The 22,560-nt window shown below is 40.4% G+C and overlaps 1 protein-coding gene and 1 long non-coding RNA gene across 2 annotated transcripts in view; one reads left to right on the top strand and one right to left on the bottom strand.

The window, feature by feature from the left end:
* The window catches only part of pawr (PRKC, apoptosis, WT1, regulator), a 61,362-nt gene that overhangs the window by 20,953 nt on the left and 17,849 nt on the right, over positions 1-22,560 (bottom strand). The gene's annotated exons all lie outside the window — the stretch shown is intronic.
* LOC133560003 (uncharacterized) overlaps positions 6,588-22,560 on the top strand; it is a 38,048-nt gene continuing 22,075 nt past the window's right edge. Inside the window, exon 1 of the long non-coding RNA XR_009808367.1 lies at positions 6,588-6,824. This is a non-coding gene — a long non-coding RNA (uncharacterized LOC133560003). The remainder of the gene's footprint in view (positions 6,825-22,560) is intronic.

Genomic DNA, 22,560 nt, shown 5'->3' with positions numbered 1-22,560 from the left:
TGCATTGTGTACACTGAGTACACAAGGGGCCTAGATATTCCTACAAAAAGCAGATATGAAAAAAAAAAAACAACTATGTAATATTATAGATCTCTAAACGTTATTCTATTTTTTAATTGTCTAGTAATAAAGGATTTTTTGTTGGTGGAGTTATCAAACATTGAACTATCATGTGCTCAAGACATCATTCTACACGACAAAACAGATGTAAACTTGAAAACGCATGGAAGTCTCCAACTTCTTTGTGTGTGGCTGGGTCAAGGAAAATAGTATCAAGACTATCCCAGATAAATCATGCATCGTTTTTGCTCGAGTAAGGTTGCATTTCGTGATTTAACTGTGTCTACTGCCATGTTTGTTGCCTGCCCTTGGTGTTTTTCCCCATCTTTATCAAAATATAACTATAGATCTCAACGTTGTGTATGTGCTGAGACCTTCATCAATAATTGTTGCCTTTGGTAAAAGCTTAACTCTTTTAAATTTTGCTCAGATTTGATTTATTTTAATTGGACTCACAGAGTTGGTGCTTTACGGAACATTTGTAGCAAATATGTGCTTGAAAAATGCAAATAATATCAAGATAATACTTAAATCTGAAACACTAAACGTTTAAAGAATATAAAACAAACCTCTAACAGGGTAAACACTGCAAACTTGTGCATGGTGCTTTAGTCTTCGTTTTTAATAAAATCTTGCACTCTTCCGCCATTCCTCTTGAGGAACTCTGAAGAAACGTTTATGCTTTTCGCGATTTAAACAATTCGTAAAGCCAAAAATAACGCAAGCATAGGGCATTTTTCTTCGAGAAAAGCTGAATGGCAATTTGTACTCATTGAGAACAGACTGGCTTGACCACCAAGCATATTTAAAGAGCCGCACGTGACATTATTTTGAATCCAAATAATACTGGGGCTGGGCGTTACGGTTGAAAACTGTATCACAATATACAGTATGTGTTTTAAAATGTTCGATGTTGATAAATGTTGATATTTTTTATGATCTATCAAAAATAAGGAACATGAGAAAAAATATATTGAATGTAAATATTTTATTGTAACCTTCCTCTGATTAGAATCCCATCAGCTGGACTCAGGAAATGATTCATGGACCTGAAGGTCTCCAAGTACGCCAAATAATCTTAAAGTACCCCAGGACACTTATCCCATAATGTCTTGGTGCTCCAAAAGGTCGGAAATGTACTCAAAAGAGTACAGGAGCGGGGCGAGGGCTGGGACCATTTGGGTTCAAGGCCGAAATTAGTTGGATTCGGACCTTGTAGATTTGTACTTTGAACAACGGACGAGGGTTAGGGGGAAAATTACAGAGTACCTTCTAAACCAACTATGAGTGAGGAGAGTTTCCTGCCTGAGTGAACAGGTGGGAAATTGAGTCCCTAGCAAAGTTAAGCACGACAATGCTAACATTACACTCACATTGTTATTAGCAACAACATGCAAGCTTAGCATACTCGCTGAGAAAGATGAGCAAACTTATAGCCGCCCCTTTGTAGCACAGTACAATTGGAAGAGCTTTATTTTAAAATGTGTAGTGAAGCCTGGTGATCGAGGTTTTGCCTTCTTAGGCTTAGAAAGCTCTGACTTCAAAACAGATTGTTTAAGGGCCTCCTACCCCAAAAGTGGAGGGATATCTTTGGTGCTACTAAACATTTATTACTGTTATGACATCGTAAAAAGATTGGCATAAAAGGTATTACATAAAGTTAGATTAGTCTATGTGTCGGATTGTTGTTGAGGTCTGAAGAGGAGGAGGTGTTCCAGAACATGCATGGAGTGAGCAAAGTGTCCCAAAACAAGAACTATTTTGAGACTTTACACCAGAGTTCTTATCACTTGCGGACCACATCTGCTTTCAATAAATTAGACACCGTTCTTGTATTATGTAACATTTTGTTGAACATTCTCATGGAAGAAGGCTTGTCTTGGCCGCAGCCTACGTCTCCTTCATCCAGTCTGAATGTCAACACCAAGGAGTCGTTATCGGTTCCAACCGCCAAGCAATAGCGGAGCCACCCTGCAGGAAAAACTGGAATGCACGAGGTAGCGTTATTTCCTTGTCAAGATGCTTTTAACATCCATCCATCCATGGTCTGTCCACCATGCAATCCTTCTATGAGCCAGCATGGAACCTTTTCTCTGTTTTTGTCCAACCTCTAATCTTGTTTTCACTGTCATCTGCACGTCTTCCTTCCTGTCACCACGTTTTCCACACCGTGTGACACACACACACACACACACAAGTACTTATTTATCATTGAGGGGCTTTTTCCCGCAACCTTTCAGGCCCATTGCCAGAAAGTATTTTAACTGAGCTCAAAATGTCAATCTCCTGCTGCACTCTAAAGTCCAAGTCCATCTTCTTCTCAGCTTCTTTAAAGCAGGATGTTCATCTGTCCATGGGTGTTTTTTAGCCTCGTTTACTTCGATAAAGGTGGTCTTCTTGTAGTAATAATAACTTCATCTGCACCACTAAGCCAGCAAGAACTTTTACAGGAACATTCCCATTTAACCGGGTAAATAAAGTTATCTGGTTTCCCAACAAAAATAGGTACATTTAAGTTCTTCAGGAACTTTTCGGAGTTCCTGCTAGAGAGGTGGGACTTTTGGAAGGTTCCCGGAACCTTATTGGGGGTGAGCTGTGCTGTCGAACGCTGATTGGTTGAACACAGTTGGGGGCGTTCCTAATAACTTACTTTTTGAACCCAGGACTGTCATTACAGAATTTTAGACAACTTGTTTATTTCTTATTTCTTGTGCACTTCTAGAACAACAAAAAGAAAGAAGATCGGAAGGAACTTTCAACTTACAGGAACTTTTGTGGGGCATCTCTTTGCGCTAAAGAACGCTGATCATCTATCGCTTGCAGTGATTTTACTCAGCCGTAGTCTTTAAACTATCTGCAGTTTAATGTTGAATTATTATCTTTTACCAACTTCATTTTGATACGCGAACCTACGAGAAGTGGACGGACTTTTTTTAAACGTACTTACTGAGAGTAAAGCCGGACTCGAAGCAATGACTTCAGCTGCTTACTACTTCATTGGAGAAATGTAAAATAAAGGAGGCAGTACACGAGTGGAACGAAGGTAAATGACATCAAATATTAACAATTTTACTTTTTTACATGTTGTAAAAGTAGTCAGTGACACTCCATTTGCATAGTTATTAGCCTCAACTCGAGAGAACAGATTACTAATGCTAACAAGCTAACGCTAGAGCTGATATGTTTGTGCTGTCGGTGTGAGATAAACACTGACATTTTTCATTTATATATATTGTTATTTCAGAATCAGAATCAGAATAGTTTTTATTGCCATTGTTTGAGAACGGGTTCACAAACTAGGAAATTTACTTGGTGCAATCGTGCAACATAAAACATATAACACAGAATAGAACAACATGAGCTGTAAATGAGCTATCATCCATCCATCCATTTTCTACCGCTTATTCGCTTTTGGAATCACGGCGGGCGCTGGCGCCTATCTCAGGTACAATCGGGCAAAAGGCGGTGTACACCCTGGACCAGTCGCCACCTCATCGCAGTAAATGAGCTATCAGATATTGTTATTGTTCATGTGCTTGATGGCCGAGGGGAAAAAACTGTTCAGGTGGCAGGAGGTATGGGTCTGGATGGACCATAGTCTCCTGCCTTAGGGGGGAGGGGAGAATAGTTTGTGGCCAGGTGAGAAAAGTCAGCTGTGATCCGACCCACACTCTTCCCGGTCCTGGAGGAGAACAGGTCCTGGAGGGATGGGAGGTTGCAGCCAATAACCTTCTCTTACAGCTAAAATTGATCATAAGGAACCACCTGACCCTCATGAATTCATCATTTACTGAGGGAAGGACTCTCTGGCTGTTGGACATCGTGTACGAAAGCCGGACTTTTTATGAACAATTCTGTAAAATGTTATCTTTTTAAATCATATCGTTTGTGTATTAGTGCTATGTATTTAATGTACTTACTTTAGTGAAAGAACTATTACCTAATGTCTGTTTATTTACATGGCATTATTGTATAAATATACTAAACCACTTCTCAATATGTCATTAGCCTGATTTGTATAAACTACCCTTTACTGTAAAATGCGGTGGAAACACAAACCACACACTTCTACGACACCTATAGTTCAAGAATCTAGAGCTTCCAGGAACCTAGAGTTCCTGAAATTTGAATGGAAAAGGACCTATAAGTGGCATTTCATTCAGGGAGCATTTACACTTGCTAGGTTGCTCCCCGGTTAAAATGAACTCTGGTGCATTTGCTCTGCTAGAGCTGTTTGTTTGGTCAAGTGTGAACGCGAGCATCAGAACTCAGGTGCACACCAAACAAATAGGCGGAAAATTAAAACAGGGAGCAAAAACCATTTCGAAATTTAAAAAATGTCAGAGTAAATGTGTCGTAAAAATAAATGTTAGAAGCTTTTGCCGAAATGCAAGCTGTTAAAGGCCTACTGAAATGCGATTTTTTTATTTAAACAGGGATAGCAGGTCCATTCTATGTGTCATACTTGATTATTTCGCGATATTGCCATATTTTTGCTGAAAGGATTTAGTAGACAACATCGATGATAAAGTTGGCAACTTTTGGTGCTGATAAAAAAAGCCTTGCCTGTACCGGAAGTAGCAGACGGTATGCGCGTGACGTCATGGGTTGTGGAGCTCCTCACATCTGAACATTGTTTACAATCATGGCCACCAGCAGCGAGAGCGATTCGGACCAAGAAAGCGACGATTCCCCATTAATTTGAACAAGGATGAAATATTTGTGGATGAGGAAAGTGAGAGTGAAGGACTAGGGAGAGAGGGAAAAAAAAAGAGGGCAGTGGGAGCGATTCAGATAGGGATGATGCTGTGAGAGGCGCCTTGGCAGGCGTGGCAATACCACTCATCCAGGCCCAACCCCAACAAGGGATAGAGCCATACCGCATTGAACCCGACGCTGACGGTGACGGTCAGGAGGACGCATATTGATGCTGGAGTAGCACACGACATAGATCGCCTTCAGAATACAGAATGGTGAAATGTTTTTTATTAATACACATAATACACTGTACTCTGTGTGTGTGGTCCAATCCAACCGTGTTCGCTTGACATCTCTGTTCCATAGTAAGCTTGACTGTCATCTTTCGGGAATGTAAACAATGAAACACCGGCTGTGTTTGTGTTGCTAAAGCCGGCCGCAATACACCGCTTCCCACTTACAGATTTCTTCTTTGATGTCTCCATTGTTCATTTAACAAATTGCAAAAGATTCAGCAAGGCAGATGTCCAGAATACTGTGGAATTTTGCGAGGAAAACAGACGACTTAATAGCTGAGAACGATGCTAGAACTAAATGTCCTCTACAATCCGTGATGTCACGCGCACGCGTCATCATACCGAGACGTTTCAGCAGGATTTTTCGGCGCATAATTTAAAATTGCAATTTAGTAAACTAAACCGTATTGGCATGTGTTGCAATGTTAAGATTTCATCATTGAAATATAAACTATCAGACTGCGTGGTCGCTAGTACTGGGTTTCAGAAAGCCTTTAAATGTAGCCAAATATAAAAAGAACTCCCTTGAGGTTGAGTACCTGAGGTGCATCACCTGCAGTGGGGGTGGTCAGAAGATGTTCCGAGGTAGAGGACAAAGACAAGAATTATGGTGGCAAAATACAGTACATCGTACATTTTATAAGAGATTGAATGTGTATTAGTAGCATATGTTTTTATGTTGACAATGAAGTCAATCGCATGATAACAAATTGAGAAATAGGTAAGTTTGGATTTATTTTCAATACACAACAAATTATGGGGAAGCCACGGCTAAGAAGGCCACAACGCAGGCACATCGCTTACATTGACTGCTTATATGATTAGCTAGTGACTTTTATTTAAAACAAAAGGTAGACCCATTGAGATTCAGAATCTGTTTTGCTAAGGGGTCCTGGCCAAGATAGCAGTACAGATAGATTTCACGTACAACTGATGTAATGCTAAACTACTGAAGGTGTCAACTGTCTTGTAAGCAATCTAAACAAGTCCCTACTCTATGCAAGGGTTAGAATCATGCCCTGTACTGTGCATCCTTTGGTCACAAGACCAAATTCTAGCATGACTGCCAAGTAAACCACACCAAAGTGCTAACCACATATCTTTGGTCTGGGCCAGAGTACACAATTACAAGTACAAACACATGCTATTTGGAAAGATCCTTGATATGACAGAAGTTATCAGAAGTTTTGAAGCATCAACTAGTGGCTTATCAATTGGAAACCTCTGGCTGCAGATCATAATGTGACCCTTAACCCCTTGGATTTATCCAGTAGCATTGGAATATCCATAACCCATGCAGTTTGTTTATCTTCTGCCGTCACTGACCTTCTTTCTGTTTCAGTCCAAATATTGCAAAACATTCAAATGTGCCCTTAGCAACTTTGTTGAACATTCCAACACGGGTTCCTCATCTTGGCTGCAAGTGAGCCAGCATAATTACCTCCTCGTAATTTGACCATGAAAGGTCATTTATGTAAGAGGGATTCAATTACAAAACTGACAATGATTGAGTTCAAAAAGATGAATAGCCCCTTGATTTTTCTTCCAAAGCAAAGAGCGTCCTCCTGCTGAGCGTTCTGCCGGCTTTTTGTCACATTTTCACCGTCACCGCACGCCTGTGCCAAATAATAATAGGGACACCTGCCGAGCGGCTGATTTTGGGGAACATGAATGCAGCGTTCGAGCGAACAAAAAGTGATCCTTGTCTTCTGTGTAGCAGTTGTGGGCTGATGAAACCTGATGGCAGTGCCATGCTACAGCACCAGTTAGGTGAGCAAACGGATAAAATGTACCCCTTAATGTACATCAACTATTTAACTAAAATGTTACGATAAGCTAAAAATTGGTAACGACTTATTTCACGGTTAGTTTCATTTTGTATATAACGTGGTTGGATCCCTGCACATACCCATGTTGGGGTTTTTTTGGTCAAATATTTTTTGAGGATGCACACTTATTTTTCAAGCATATGCCAATACAGATGACTTCCTGCTTGTGATTTATAAGTAGTTTGTGAACACCCGTCTTTGCGGCTGACTTTGGGTCAGGTGTCTAGGTACGCTTTTAAAACACCATTGCAGGGATGCTGGTATTTAATTTTTCTCTAATTAATTAATTAGATTAGTTTATTTCAAAGGGGAGGATGCAATTTCATTAAAACACATGACAACATATTGTTAAAAAAAAAGCCAGAATTTGCCTAAAGCCTAGTTTTCATCTGGCCATGATGTAAAAAAGCAGTAAAATTACAATTTAAAGTACAAAAAAAAGAAAGGGACAGAAAAAGAAACAGTACACAATACATATACAATATGATTAAAAAAAAAAATACAACATCACAACATCTCTGATTTGTTTTCAAGGTTTGATGTGTTAAAGCCTGATGTTTCTGGTACCTCCTCACAGAATATTTGCACAACTTTTGTTTCAAATGTATGTATTTAATATTTGTTTACTTACTTATGGTATATTTATTCATTTAATGTTCTGTTAGAAACAGAGAATAATGATATGGGATAAAACTGCTATGATATAAAAAACAATAGGACTAAATAAGCTGTTTCTTCCTACTCCTTTTCAGACGTGCTGTAATGAAACAGCTGGAAATATGTGATGCATTACATTGTATCGTATGCAGGTTCGAAATAAACTGAAACTGAAAATAAAAAGGGGAAAAGTCCCACACGATCGACACCATGTTGGTTTACAATGAGCTCAGGATAATTCTACAACCTCCTACGGGGTAGAAGAAAAGCAGCACTTGATTTGGCCATTCTTCCCACCTACAACAAATTACGGGTATTTTTGGCACATTGGAGCATTTCTTTTCAATCAGTATGCTACAAAAAACTTCAAGTATAAAAGCTGTGTGGTATTTTAATGTCTGGCTTGCTATTTGAAATGCTATGAAGTCAACATCCATATAGTAATTTGGGGTTATTGTACTGTACGTAGCCTCTTTATCCATGTAAATAAACATGTACCGTAGTATTCTTAGGCTACAATGCTACATGCTAACGTATCAGTATAAATTGTCAGTATATTGTTAGTGGTTTTACTGCTTCATTGTATCCACTATGGCCCAAAATTGTAGGAACTGTCTATGCAATTAAGTGTATTTGGGTGTAAAACCTTCTGTACATTGACCTTGGACTGGGGCAGTGCTCTTTGCCAGCTTCCGTGCTGTATGTCTAAAGGCGGTCACGCTGGCCCTGTTGTCCAAGTAGATACATTGTCACGAAACACAAACATTAAGTAGGTACCTCTTTAAAAGGTGGCTAGAGGTCGGTGTAGTTACCTGTGCTAGTTGAAACAACCGATAACAAAACATTTTAGCTCATCTTTAACTAAAACAGAAATAAACATAGCAGAGTCTTACAAAGAAACAGCTAAGCACACAATAGCACACAAGGCAGACATACATAAGTGTCCTTAGTTGAACAATATTGCAGCCTAAACCAGCACATTTGTCAAAATAAACAGGTATCAAATAATTATAGTTGCATATTAATGACAAATATATATTCCTGCAACAGCAAGCTATAACCAGGTTGCTATGTCTAACCTGCAGAACTGTTTGCGTGATTTACAGGAAAGATTGAGGGCCAATTTTTTATGCTTAAACAAAAACAAAACAGAAATCATGTATTTGGTCTAACAAAACCACTGAAAGGACATGACTGTGCTACTGGTCCTGTGTCCTCATATTGCCACACATCAGCAAGGACCTTTGGAGTTATTTTGACAGTTTGACAAACAAATCAGCTCCATTATTAAATCTGGCTTCTTTCAGCTACGACTCCTTGCAAAAACAAAACAGTATCTTCCACAGGCTGACTTTGAAAGAGCTACCCATGCAGTTGTGACGTCATGTTGCTGTAATTTTTTGTACATAGGCCTGGATCAGGGCTCTCTCTAAATGCTGGAGCGCTTGCGGAATTCTGCTGCTCGTCTTTTTAAACAAAACCAAACGACATGAGCACATTACCCCTGTACTGGCCTCCCTTCAATGGCTCCCAGTTGCTTTTAGAGTTCATTTTAAAATTGTACTACTTGTTTTTAAATGCTTACACCAAGTAGCCCCGTCCTGATTAATTGAGATGCTGCAGTCCTATTCTCCCAGCAGGACCCTGAGGTCTTCAAACCAGCTCCTCCTGGCTGTAACTAAAACCAGACTCAAAACCAAAGGAGATAGAGTCTTCTCAGTGACAGAGCCCAGACTGTGGAAACACCTTCCACGATCCATTAAATCAGGGGTGTCAAACTCAAATACAGAGTGGGCCAAAATTTTAAACGGAACAAAGCCGCGGGCCGAGGTTGAACAAATTAACCTTTTAATAGGGACCCAAACAAGTTTAGCATTAAATATTGAACAAGCAAGGCTTATATAAATTTAGTGACAGGCAAAATCCAGTTTCAAATAATAATAACAATAATTAAAAGAATATCAATGGCATATCAAATAAAATTTAAATAAAAGTCTTTTTTTCTATTTGCAATCTTCTGAGGTGAATATCAATTTTCTTCCACAGGCTAATAATAAATTTGAAAATAAAATAACGAATGAACCAAACATTCAAGCCTTGAAGTAGCAAGAGAAAATGCATGAATAAAACGTTAATTATTGGTCAGTTTGCTGGAAGTTTCTCTGGAAGAGTTAGTGCTACAATGGTTTCTGGGTATTTGTTCTGTTGTGTTTCGGTGCGGATGTTCACCCGAAATGTGTTTGTCATTCTTGTTTGGTGTGGGTTCAAAGTGTGGCGCATGTTTGTAACAGTGCTAAAGTTGTTTATACGGCCACCCTCAGTGTGACCTGTATGGCTGTTGACCAAGTATGCCTTACATTCACTTGTGCGTGTGTGTGTGTGTGTGTGTGTGTGTGTGTGTGTGTGTGTGTGTGTGTGTAAAAGCCACAAATATTATGTGACACGCTGTTAGTATGGAGGAAAAGCGGACGTGACGACAGGTTGTAGAGAACACTAAAGGCAGTGCCTTAAATGCATGCCCCCAATATAGTTGTCCAGGTGGAAATCGGTAGAAATTCCGGAGAATGGTTGCCCCGGGAGATTTTCGGGAGGGGCACTAAACTTCGGGAGTCTCCCGGGAAAATTAGGAGGGTTGGCAAGTATGAGTATTAGCGGTGAATGCTGTGTTACAGCGGCACCGACACTGTATAACACCGGAGGGCCAGCTCTAATGCTAAATTGATATTGCCTCAAGGGCCAAATTAAATTACACGGCGGGCCAGATTTGGCCCACGGGCCAGAGTTTGACACCCATGCATTAGATCCTCAGTCTCTGAGCCAATTTAAATCCAGGTTAAAAACATATTTTTACTCCCTGGGGTTCAAATCCAGTTAGGCAGGATGTCTTGGTCGTTTTATTTCTGGTTTTAAACAATAAATTTTCTACATTTTAGTATTTTTAGGGTACATATCTCACACTTCTTTAAAAGGTACATTTTACTCTTGTATTTTATTCATTCTTCCGTGTTACAATGTAAATGTGACACTGCTTGCACTTTTTTTTTTCAAATTGTTTCTTATGTCTGTACAGCACTTTGGCCAACCTGGTTTGTATATCCATCCATCCATTTCCTACCGCTTATTCCCTTTTGGGGTCGCGGGGGGCGCTGGCGCCTATCTCAGCTACAGTCGGGCGGAAGGCGGGGTACACCCTGGACAAGTCGCCACCTCATCACAGGGCCAACACAGATAGACAGACAACATTCACACTCACATTCACACACTAGGGACCATTTAGTGTTGCCAATCAACCTATCCCCAGGTGCATGTCTTTGGAAGTGTGTTCTATATCAATTAGGGATGTCCGATAATATCGGACTGCCGATATTATCGGCCGATAAATGCTTTAAAAAGTAATATCGGAAATTATCGGTATCGGTTTCAATATGTAAAATGTATGACTCTTTGAAACGCCGCTGAGCACACGGACGTAAGAAAAGGTACAGAGCGCCAATATTCCTTTAAGGCACTGCCTTTGCGTACCAGCCCAGTCACATGCTAGCTACAACTTCTCACGCGCACATAATAATGCTACGCATACTTGCTCAAAAACCATACAGGTCACACTGAGGGTGGCTGTATAAACAACTTTAACACTCTTACAAATATGCGCCACACTGTGAACCCACACCAAACAAGAATGACAAACACATTTCGGGAGAACACCCGCACCGTAACACAACATAAACCCAACAGAACAAATACCCAGAATTCCTTGCAGTACTAACTCTTCCGGGACACTACAAAATACACCCACCCCCCACACCCTCAACCACCTCATAGTCTCACCCAGGGAGAGCATATCCCAAATCCCAAACTGCTGTTTTGAGTAATGTTAAAAAAAAAAAAATGCACTTTGTGACTTCAATAATAAATATAGCACTGCCATGTTGGCATTTTTTTCCATAACTTGAGTTCATTTATTTCAGAAAACCTTGTTACATTGTTCAGTGCGTCCAGCGGGGCATCACAACAAAATTAGACATAATAATCTGTTAATTCCACGACTGTATACATCGGTATCAGTTGATATCGGTATCAGTAATTAAGAGTTGGACAATATCCCAGTATCGGTCAAAAAGCCATTATCGGACATCTCTAATATCAATGAATAAACTGAATTGAACGCTTTCGGCTCCTTAAAAAGGGGTAGAAAAGCGCTATACTAGTACAACCCATTTACCATTTGCTAGTCTCCCAAGCAGAAGTGTATTAAAAAGTATCCAAAAACAAACTTGTGCATCATTCAACTTACTTTGTTTTTCATACATACCATTGTTTTAGGAGTAATTTCACTAGATCAAGCCTTTTCAAAAATCCATATTGGCCAACACTCAAGGCTCCTATATCGATATTGTATCTTAAATGAAAGTTATATAGAGACCCCTCACACCCCTCCCCCACCACATGCAAGCAAGAAAAGCGCATTTTGCATAATATGACCTTCTTTATTTAAGGACATCAGGTCCTCGCATACAGGAAATGTCTGGCAGCGATTTAAAGGAAGATGGCGTTGATCATTGACGCCAGATGGGAACGTAACCTCCTTCACTGGTCTTCAGCAGCACACAAAACAAGATGCCAGAGTACTTGGGCATTTGTACTTGGCTGGGGCCCTAGGCCCCGTCATTAGTGAAGAATGGTCAAAGACAGACAGAGATGGTTTGCCCCTTTTAAAAAAGTGCCTTGGCTGCTAGAGTGGAATTTTAAAACTCAGCCTAATTAAGTAAATGATTTCTTGGAGAAACCAAACAAATAGCTCCAGCGTTTCCGGCAGGTCACTATTTATTTATTTCAGAAGCAGCATTTCGCCAAGCACAGGCCGACTGTCCCAAATCAAATTTAGGAAAACGGATTATGTCTCAGTGAAAATGAAGACATTTCTTTTGTATGGTTTGCTCTGGCTTACTCTACTTTATGGGATGAATTGAAAAAAAGAGCCTTGTTGTGGGAGAAAGGCCATACTTTTATCCATTAAACACAAAATGCTTTAAAAGAATGCTTACTGAGGCTATGACATCATGCCATCCACACATTCCAATGCAGCCTTCATGAAAGTAAGAGTTGAAAGCGACGGAACGCCTGCCTTTGTTCAAACACACAATCGGAGACTGCATTTTCTGTGAACACTAGGTGTGGACGCAGGCGGGAAGGTCTGGAATGTTTATTAGCTATGCTGTTAACAAGGTGTATACCTGCTTAGAAAGTAGGGCAATCATACAGGTCGTAACATGCTGACATGCATTAAATCAACGCAAAGAGCAGCAACCTGTTAAGCAGCTTAGGTTGTGACAAACGAACGAGGTAAACAACCTTGGCAAGATGCAAATATCTTGCTAATATTATATTACTATTTATTCACAATAATGGCTGTAGTGTTTCAATTCATTCTTTCATTTTGGCCCGCCACAAATACTGTATTTTTATTATATCTAGCGCCCCGCGACCCAAAAAAGGGAATAAGCGTTAGAAATGGATGGATGGACTATTAGGCGCACTTAAAATCTTTTAAGTTTCTCAAAAATCAACAGTGTTTTTATAACCCAGTGCACCTTGTGTATGTATTCATTCTGGTTGTGCTTACTGACCTTAAACCAAATGTATGTAGTAAAAGGTGTAAAGACGAGCGTGACCAATAGATGGCAGTCACACATAAGAGATAAGTGTGTACTGCAGGTTGACGTCTGTCCAATAAATGATGCTAGCAAGTACCGGTAACCAAACAAGACCAAAACGTTAATGTTTCATTGAGAATATAAAACATTACAGAAGGCGCTCAGAAATTTGTCAAAAAGGTTTTAAGGCGACATTGGTAAGCAATGAAGCAACCAAAAGTAGGGTACATTTCTAATTTATGTCTGTCAGTAGTTTCGATATAGAAGCGCTAACAACTACAACTATATACAATAACGGGGAGACGACGCTGTCAGAGTAGAGCCACGTAAATAAGACCGCCTACAAAACCGCGCATCCTGAAGAGACGGTCAGAAAGCGGTTTGAAAATGGTCTGTACCTTGTGCATGAAAATAGACCTAAATTGACTACCTCATCGGCAGTGCGCCTTATAATCCAGTTTGCCTTATGGTCGGAAAAATACGGTAAATTTATTTTTCTAGTACATTTAGTGTGCCGAAACATACTAAAAATATAACCACCATTTTAATACTTGGATGAAGATCATTTGTAGTCAGTGAAGCCGAGGGATATCATTTCCACCATAATTTAAAAATAAATTCTTTAAAATTCCTACAATGTGAATTCCTGGATTTTTTTTTTCACATTCTGTCTCTCTCAGTTGAAGTGTACCTATGATGAAAATTACAGACCTCTGTCATCATTTTAAGTGGAAGAACTTGCACAATTGGTGGCTGACTAAATACTTTTTTGCCCAACTGTTGATATCAGTTGATATCGGTAAATAAGAGTTGGACAATATCAGAATATCGGCAAAAAAGCCATTATCGGACATCCCTAGTTGTGACTGTAGTCCATATTGTATATGGCATTTGAACAAGAGGCAGAGTGGACTGAGGTTGTCAGGGGGCTAGAAAAGATAATCCTTATTTTAATAGGAAGAATTTTGAGAGGGATTCCAATGACCCCGGCAGCAGGACACTTAGTGGGTTTACTTTGGCCGCTTTCACCACATTCTCTAATCAAGGAGCAGCGGGAGGAGTGTCCTGCATGCTAATAACATGCGGAGAGGAGGCCTAGATACGATCAACAACAGTTTATGCTGAAGAGATAGCAGGTGACAGAATGGAGTCCAGATGTCACCGATGGCTGCTATGTTGTTGTTGCTTGTTCCTCTTCAGCTGTTTCATTTCCTGTGTGTGAGCTTGCGCGTGTATCGCCCTAGTGCTAACAAACAATTAACTCACATTAGCCCAAATTTCAAATAAGTGCTTTGATTTGATGCCCGGAATTAAACTGCTGGTTAAAGCGGGCGATGAGCCGCGCAAATCCGCTGTGATTTCAAACAACGTAATTAGCTTCGTCGTGGCGTAATTTAATAAATGTGGACCTTTTTTTCTTGAGTAACTGGAGGTATGTGTGTGTGTGTTTGTGTGTTTAACCTTTGCACCTCAATATAGTCAATCTCCGGCAGCTGCTTTAACATAACATAGGCTGGCATATCAACATTGAAGCTGTCAAAATGTCCAAATGTGTTCAGGCGGAGACTGGTAACCTTTAATTATTGCGCAGCGTATTTTGTGGCGGCAAAAATGAAAGTAAATATGTAATACGATGTGACACAGGTCCTTCACAGTGCATCCTGAAACTCTTCACATTTTACTTTTCCCCCATTTTTTTATATTACAGCCTTATTCCAAAATGGAATACATTCATGTTTGTCCTCAAATCCTACAGGCAATACCCCATAATGACAATGTGAAACTTTTTTTTTATATTACAAATTGGAAATAAATAAAAATATATGTACATACGTTTTTACAACCAATTACAGCCTCAAGTCTTTTTTAATACAAAGTCACAAGTTTGGCACACCTTTCATCCACCCATTCTTCTTTTCCAATTCCTCTTGCAGCACCTCTCAAGCTCCACAAGGTTGGATGTGAAGTGTTGGTTTTCATCTAAGATTTCTCTCTACGTTGCTGCATTCATCTTTGCCTCTATCCTGACTAGTCTCCCAGTTCCCACTGCTGAAAAACATCCCCAGAGCATGACACTGCCACCACCATGCTTCACTGTAGGAATGGTGTTGGCCTGGTGATGAAGGGTGCCTGGGTTCCTCCAAACATGACGCCTGGCATTCACGCCAAAGACTTCAGTCCCATCAGACCAAGAATTTAGTTTTTCATAGTCTGAATCTTTTAGGTGTAATTTGGCTCACTTTTTACTATGAAATGGCTTCCACCTGGCCAATATACCATACAATGGGTGGATTGCTGAAAGGTTCTCCTCTCGCCACAGAGGAATGCTGTAGCTCTGAGAGAGTGACCATCGGGTTCTTCGTCACCTCTCTGACTAGACTAAGATAAATGTAGCAAAGTACAGAGACATCCTTGATGTAAAACAATGCTTCCCATCCAATCTGCAAAGAGGAATGGGCCAAACTACCCAAAGATATATGTGCCGAGCTTGTGGCATTGTATTCAAAAATACTTGAGGCTGTAATTGGTGCCAAATGTGCATCAATAAAGTATTGAGCAAAGGTTGTGAATACTTATATACAGTACATGTGTTTTTGTTTGTTTGTTTTTTTAAATAAATTTGCTCGTCTAAAAAAAAAAAGAAAACTTTTCACATTTTCATTACGGGGTCTGTAGATTTTTAGGGAGTAAAAATTTATTTTGGATTAAGGCTGTAACATAAGGTGGAAAATGTGAATACTTCCCGGATGCACTGTAACTGCAGCCTCTTACAGGCACAAACATCATAACCAAAGAATATATCATACTTTTTAGGTGTGCTGCCGTCAACTCATTCAGTTCCCAGTGGAATCTAAATATGAAAGTGGAGAAAAGAAGGAAGCTTGAGGCCGTTTTAACATAAAAGCAAGGTTCATTCCGATAGGTGTGTCAGTGTACAATTCATGAAAGCTGCAGCTTGCAGATCTGGAAGAAGAAATCTTTCAGGCAAGAAGCTCACATGCTGACGTGATTTGGTGATTTTTTTATTCTTTTAAGCGGCGCTAAACTGCGGACTTTAAGTTCTTGTAAAAACACATTTACACCCCTGCCTGGATATGGAAAGTTATGCTTGACACATGCAAGCATCAAACACATTTTATGATATGTGCCCGCTGGGGAATGTGACCTATTGTTCTGCTGGCCTGCACTTTGGCTGAGTCACAACTTTCCCCACTGAAGACATGAAGAAAATACAGCAGGCGGATGGGAAAGCATAAAACTAATCGCTGGATTAACACTAAATTGGCCCTAGTGTGTGAATGTGAGTGTGAATGTTGTCTGTCGGCCCTGCGAGGAGGTGGCGACTTGTCCAGGGTGTACCCCGCCTTCCGCCCGATTGTAGCTGAGATAGGCGCCAGCGCCCCCCGTGACCCCAAAAGGGAATAAGCGGTAGGAAATGGATGGATTAACCTGAACAGGAATTCTCACACACACATCGTTTAACATTCCCATCAGCGCAAGCTAGCAAGACTCCTTGACAGCTGAGTCAGTGCTTTGCTATATCCTAACGCTTACATACAAACAGCAGACAGGAAGTGGAATGTTATTGCCGTCTTCCTGTTTTCCTCTCCCTAAAATATGTCGAATTAACAAAGGCTCATTAGAGGCTCCCTGGCAAGGAATAGGATGCAAAACAAGAACATGTAGCTTTCAAATATTCCATCAATTAGTAGGAATAATCCTCATTGTGGCTTGTTTTGTTGAGGAGAGCAAACGTTAGGCAAAGCAGTCATCAGTGTACCACCATGTTATTTATCCAAGAGCGGCTCGCCAGACGCTGGGGGAAAAAAAACAAGAGTGAAAATTCTCCCCCCCGACACGATGTCCACCACGTAGCACCTTATCTCGTTTAACAGGAGGAGACAAAAAAATACAAGAGATGATTTAGAATTTGATTTTGGGCCAATGGACATCCTTGGAAGACGTCCAAACCCTCATCAGGCAGCATGGGAGGACGCAGGAATGAAGACAAAAAACACAAAGAAAAAGAATGTGCAATCAGGCAGCAGCCGAGATTAAGAAGACAAAGTTGTACTGTCGAGTGGATTAAATATTTGTTTTTGTTAATCTCGGTCATCAATAGTTCAAACTGCAGGCTGTCGTTAGCATGCCAAAGCAACAGGTGGCGCTATAAGCCCTAACCAAGTCAGAAGCCTGAAGAAGGTCCCTAAAACAACAGTGAAGTAGCTAAGAGTGTTTAAGAATAGTTGATTATTTGATTCAGAGGAGTCTTATGAGACAAATCAACCTCGCAGTTGAATCGTCGAACATTGGACGTTGAATACCCGAGGCCTCCAGCATACAACGGGTGCGCGGGGTAGATGTTTCAAGATGGAGAACAATGGACAGGTCAGCTTGTGTTGCCGCACAGGAACTCCCCCTCGGATACGTAGCACGCAGTGCCACAGCAAGCCTGGGGTGGACCAAATGGTAGGACTCGCCGTAAATTGAACCCAGCGGCGTAGCTTCGACGAGTTTGCTTTGACAGGAAGACAACCCCACTGCTTCTGTAATGTTCTTTCTGCTAGTTCACCTACATAAGCCATGTATGAAAGTGTATTTTACTAAGTCAAATTCCTTGTGTTGTAGCATGAAAAAAAAAATCTTAACAAATCCGATTCTACCAGCAACATATTTGGTCAACGACAGCCCGACAATAGCATTACATTTAAACTTCAAGTTAGTGACTTTTTTTTACACAAAACAACAGGAAGTGGACAATATTAGTATTTTTTTCTGCCCAAAAAAGTATATTGTGTGTATTTTTTTATTTTGTCTTTCACATTGAGGAATACTGTGACAAGGAGACTCAGGAGAGACTCGGGGGGAGCTTCTATCCCCAAGCCATCAGACTGCTCAACTGCATCGCTGATTAACACTTATCACAATTGCACAAAACCGCACGCACAAAATCACTTTACTTACCATTGTAATTACCGAACTACAATACTCTTCATTCAATGACTGTAAATTATGTAAAAATAATGTAGAAATCACTTTACTTACCATTGTAATTACCGAACTACAATACTCTTCATTCAATGACTTTAAATAATGTAAAAACACTTTACTTACCACTGTAATTGCCGGACTACAATACTTTTCATGCAATTATTGTAAATAATGTAAAATTAATGTAAAAACAAGAGTATAAAGAAATCATATTGTTCCATTACCTTTGTTCATACTACTGTCACTACTCAACAGTCAAAGAACTGTAGACACGTTCATATTTGTTCCGTCCTATACTATATATACTGTTACACTATTTGATATTGCACTGGTACTGTATTTGACTACTGTACTTCTACTTGTACTGATACTTCTACCATAACTTCTGTGACTTATTGTGCAACTTAATTGTCTTGTAATTAATGTACATCAGAGCTATTAATTTTTTGTTTTTAATGTATTAGATTCTGCAACTAGTGTTTGGATCCCACTGTACGCAATATCTGAAGAGCATGGAAAAAAGCATTTGACTGTGGTGTAGTCTGCATGTGACAAATACACTTGAACCCCTTGAACCTTGACAATAATGACAACCGTGATGATTTTGGTCACAATAACCTTTATATAAAATTTTCATAAGGCTAAATTCCTAATTTGTATTTTAGAAGTGTATTATAAAACTTGGCAGAAGTAACCAGTACTCCAAAATGCTAAGATTGGCCAAGTGTGAGTAAACCCTAAGAGGGTAAGCAAAAATCTAAAATTTCTCTTTAAAAAAATGGAATCAAATAAATCTAAAATGTATAAAACCTGATTCTGTGTCGAGGCGCTACGTCAGTGTACCAAATGCCGTGTCACACCCCCCCTACCTAACCCTCAGGCCTATTAGTGCGGCGCACACCTTCAAGAAAAAATGTTTACATTTAAGTACTGTAAACCATAAAAACTGTGATTGGTCAGCCTGTACAACATTATTTCCTGTGTATACAACACTTTTGCTAATGTATTCTCCTCTGATTTCGTATCAACATTTGCAGTAAAACTGATTGTTGTAACAGCAAATAGTTCCAGATACAACAATCCTTTCCTATCTTAAATTGCCATTTTTGCTTGCAACAAAGCTAGTAAATAACAAGTGTCATGTTTTTTTTTTTTTTTTAACTCAGTCCAGCTACCCCAGGGTTTTGGCGGAAAATTACACGTTACGCACTGAACCCCCATGAAGCGCTATAAAGGATCAATATGGCATTGTAGGAGATGGCGTAGTGCAGGGGTGGGCATTACGTCGATCGCAATCGACTGGTCGATCTCGGAGGGTGTGTCAGTCGATCTCAAGCCAGGCATTAAAAAATAGACATAAAAATGAGCAATCATCAATCATACCAAGACTTCACTTTCGTCAGTTGTTTGACATTCTCGGCACCCGAGGATCTTGTGAGATGACGCTGGCTGCTGTCAGCTCATATTTAAGAAAAAAATCACTAACAGGGCGGACGCAGAGAAACACATTTTATTTCTAGAGACTCCGTACCTACTGTCAAAACTCTAAAGAGCGACTGCACAGTTCCTGTCTTCACCATAAAAGACCTGTTTCATCCTGCCTGTGCTAACAAAATAAGAGTCTCAGAAAGCTAGCAAGCTACGGAGTTTGATGCCAATGTATTTCTCCCCCGCCCTCAGTGACCGCTTTCTCACTTGCTTGCCCACCCGCACACTCACCTGCTGCCAGACATTAAAGGGCCACACACATATGCTACTCTCATAACAAAGTGTTTAAAAAGGAGTATGCAAGTTGGACAAATGAGATGTCAAATCCAACCACTTTCATGTGGTATTGGACAGAAAGGAGGACTTTTTTTTTTCCTCCATTTGAAAATGCGGACGTTATCAGCACCACTGTCTAATTCCAATCAATGCAAGTCATCAGAATCAGGTAATACACCAACTTATATTCTTGTCTTCATGAAAGAAAGGAATCTATGTGTGTTAAACATGCTTGTATTATCATTAAACACCATTAACTTGTTAACAAAAATGTCTCTTTCATAAATAAATAAATATAAATTATAAATAGGAATGAGGTAGATCTCCTCGACTTGGTCTATTGAAAAGTAGCTCACCTGCAGAAGAAGTGTGAGCGCCCCTGGCGTAGTGACTACGCAGAAAAATGATCTCTGTTTAAGTGTGACTCATTTCTTCGGGGTACATTCGGTTGTGTTAAAGTAAATGTCACTAATAATCTGTTCCACTGGGTTCTGTGTGAAAGGCTAATGCTGATTTACTGTTTGTTATGCAAGATCTGGGAATGTTAGCTTGGACCAGCACCTGAAACTTTATTATCAACACTCGGCTTGACAAAGTGAACAGTGCCGCCCTCGTGTTTGCCGGCGACGCTTGTCACATCCCGTCTAAGCGCTGGGGGATAACGGCGCCCTCGTCATTTTTCCCTGCAAAAAGCTTTTTATCTGTTCTTTGAAGCATCGCGAGGGAAGAAGGGAGGGGGCTACATGGGGGGGAAGCTTTGCATGCAAATGAGGGAGGCTGGAGGAAGAACGCCAACAGATTAATGAAAGCCGCATCACTCCTGAACCAACACTCAATCAGCGAGGGGAAATAAACCATACGTTCAATGAGGATGAGCAGTGTGCAGGTGTAAAATATAATCCAGTGCTTGTTCCTCATTCTTTGGAAAGATCCTCGCTGGGATGGTGTTCATCCAAGAGGAAGATGAACATTTCCTCCAATCCCAACAGCAACGAGTCAAATGTCTCCACCTGTGTCATCGCCTTTCTGCCGTTCACAAATTGTCAACAGCAGGTTGACAGTTGACTTCACCAAGGTGACTCATCGCCACACCCAACTGGTAATAACCTGCTGTTAGAATACCCAACAAAAAACTTAACGCATCAATTATTGCATAAAGTTAAAGTACCAATGATTGTCACATACATACTAGATGTGGCGAAATTATTCTCTGCATTTGACCCATCACCCTTGATCACCCCCTGGGAGGTGAGGGGAGCAGTGGGCAGCAGCAGTGCTGCGCCCGGGAATCATTTACGGTGATTTAGCCCCCAATTCCAAACCTTAATGCTGAGGGAGGTAATGGGTCCCATTTTTATGGTCTTTGGTATGACTCGGCCGGGATTTGAACTCACGACCTACCAATCTCAGGGCAGACACTCTAACCACTAGTCCACTGAGTAGGTCATAACGACATGTGTGAGTGATTCCACATCATGTGATACCAATAGAAAGTGGCATGATGAACAAAGTCTGACCTGGAGGTCATCTGTGGCCAATTTTATTGTCCCATGCTATATTATATTTATTTTGATATTACATTGCACTGTCAACATATTAATATATAGTCTTGGTCAAAAGTTACACTCGTAAAGAACATGTCGTCATGGCTGTCTTGAGTTTCCAATAATTTCTACAACTCTTATCTTTTTTTGATAGAGCAAATACTTGTTGTCACGAAAAACATTCTTGAATTTTGGTTCTTTAATGAATTAATTACGAGTCCACCGAAAATGTGACCAAATCTGCTGGGTCAAAGGTTTACAAAAAGCAATGTTAATATTTGGTTACATGTCCCTTGGCAAGTTTACTGCAATAAGGCGCTTTTGGTAGCCATCCACAGGTTTCTGGCAAGCTTCTGGTTGAATTTGTGACCACTTCTCTTGACAAAATTGGTGCAGTTCAGCTAAATGTGTTGGTTTTCGACATGGATTTGTTTCTTCAGCATTGTCCACACGTTTAAGTCAGGACTTTGGGAAGGCCATTCTAAAACCTTAAGTCTAGCCTGATTTAGCCATTCCTTTACCACTTTGCACATGTGTTTGGTGTCATTGTCCTGTTGGAACACCTAACTGCGCCCAAGACCCAACCTCCGGGCTAATGATTTTAGGTTGTCCTGAAGAATTTGGAGGTAATCCTCCTTTTTCATTGTCCCATTTACTCTCTGTAAAGCACCAGTTCCATTGGCAGCAAAACAGCCCCACAGCATAATACTACCACCACCATGCTTGACGGTAGGGATGGTGTTCCTTGGATTAAAGGCCTCATCTATTCTCCTCCAAACATATTTCTGGGTATTGTGGCCAAACAGCTCAATGTTTGGTTTCATCTGACCACAGAACCTTCTTCCAGAAAGTCTTATATTTGTCCATGTGATCTGCAGCAAACTTTAGACCAGCCTTAAGGTGTCGCTTCTGGAGCAAGGGCTTCCTTCTTTAATGGTAGCCTCTCAGTCCATGGCAATGCAAAACAAGCTTGACTGTGGACACTGACACCTGTGTTCCAGCAGCTTCCAATTCATTGCAGACCTGCTTTTTGGTGGTTCTCGGTTGACTCTTGATCATTCTGACC

The sequence above is a fragment of the Nerophis ophidion genome, linkage group LG10 (genome assembly GCF_033978795.1).
Source record: "Nerophis ophidion isolate RoL-2023_Sa linkage group LG10, RoL_Noph_v1.0, whole genome shotgun sequence".
Taxonomy (NCBI): Eukaryota; Metazoa; Chordata; class Actinopteri; order Syngnathiformes; family Syngnathidae; genus Nerophis; species Nerophis ophidion.
Note: the sequence above shows the minus strand (reverse complement) of the source record. Positions and strands in the feature narration are given on the sequence as shown.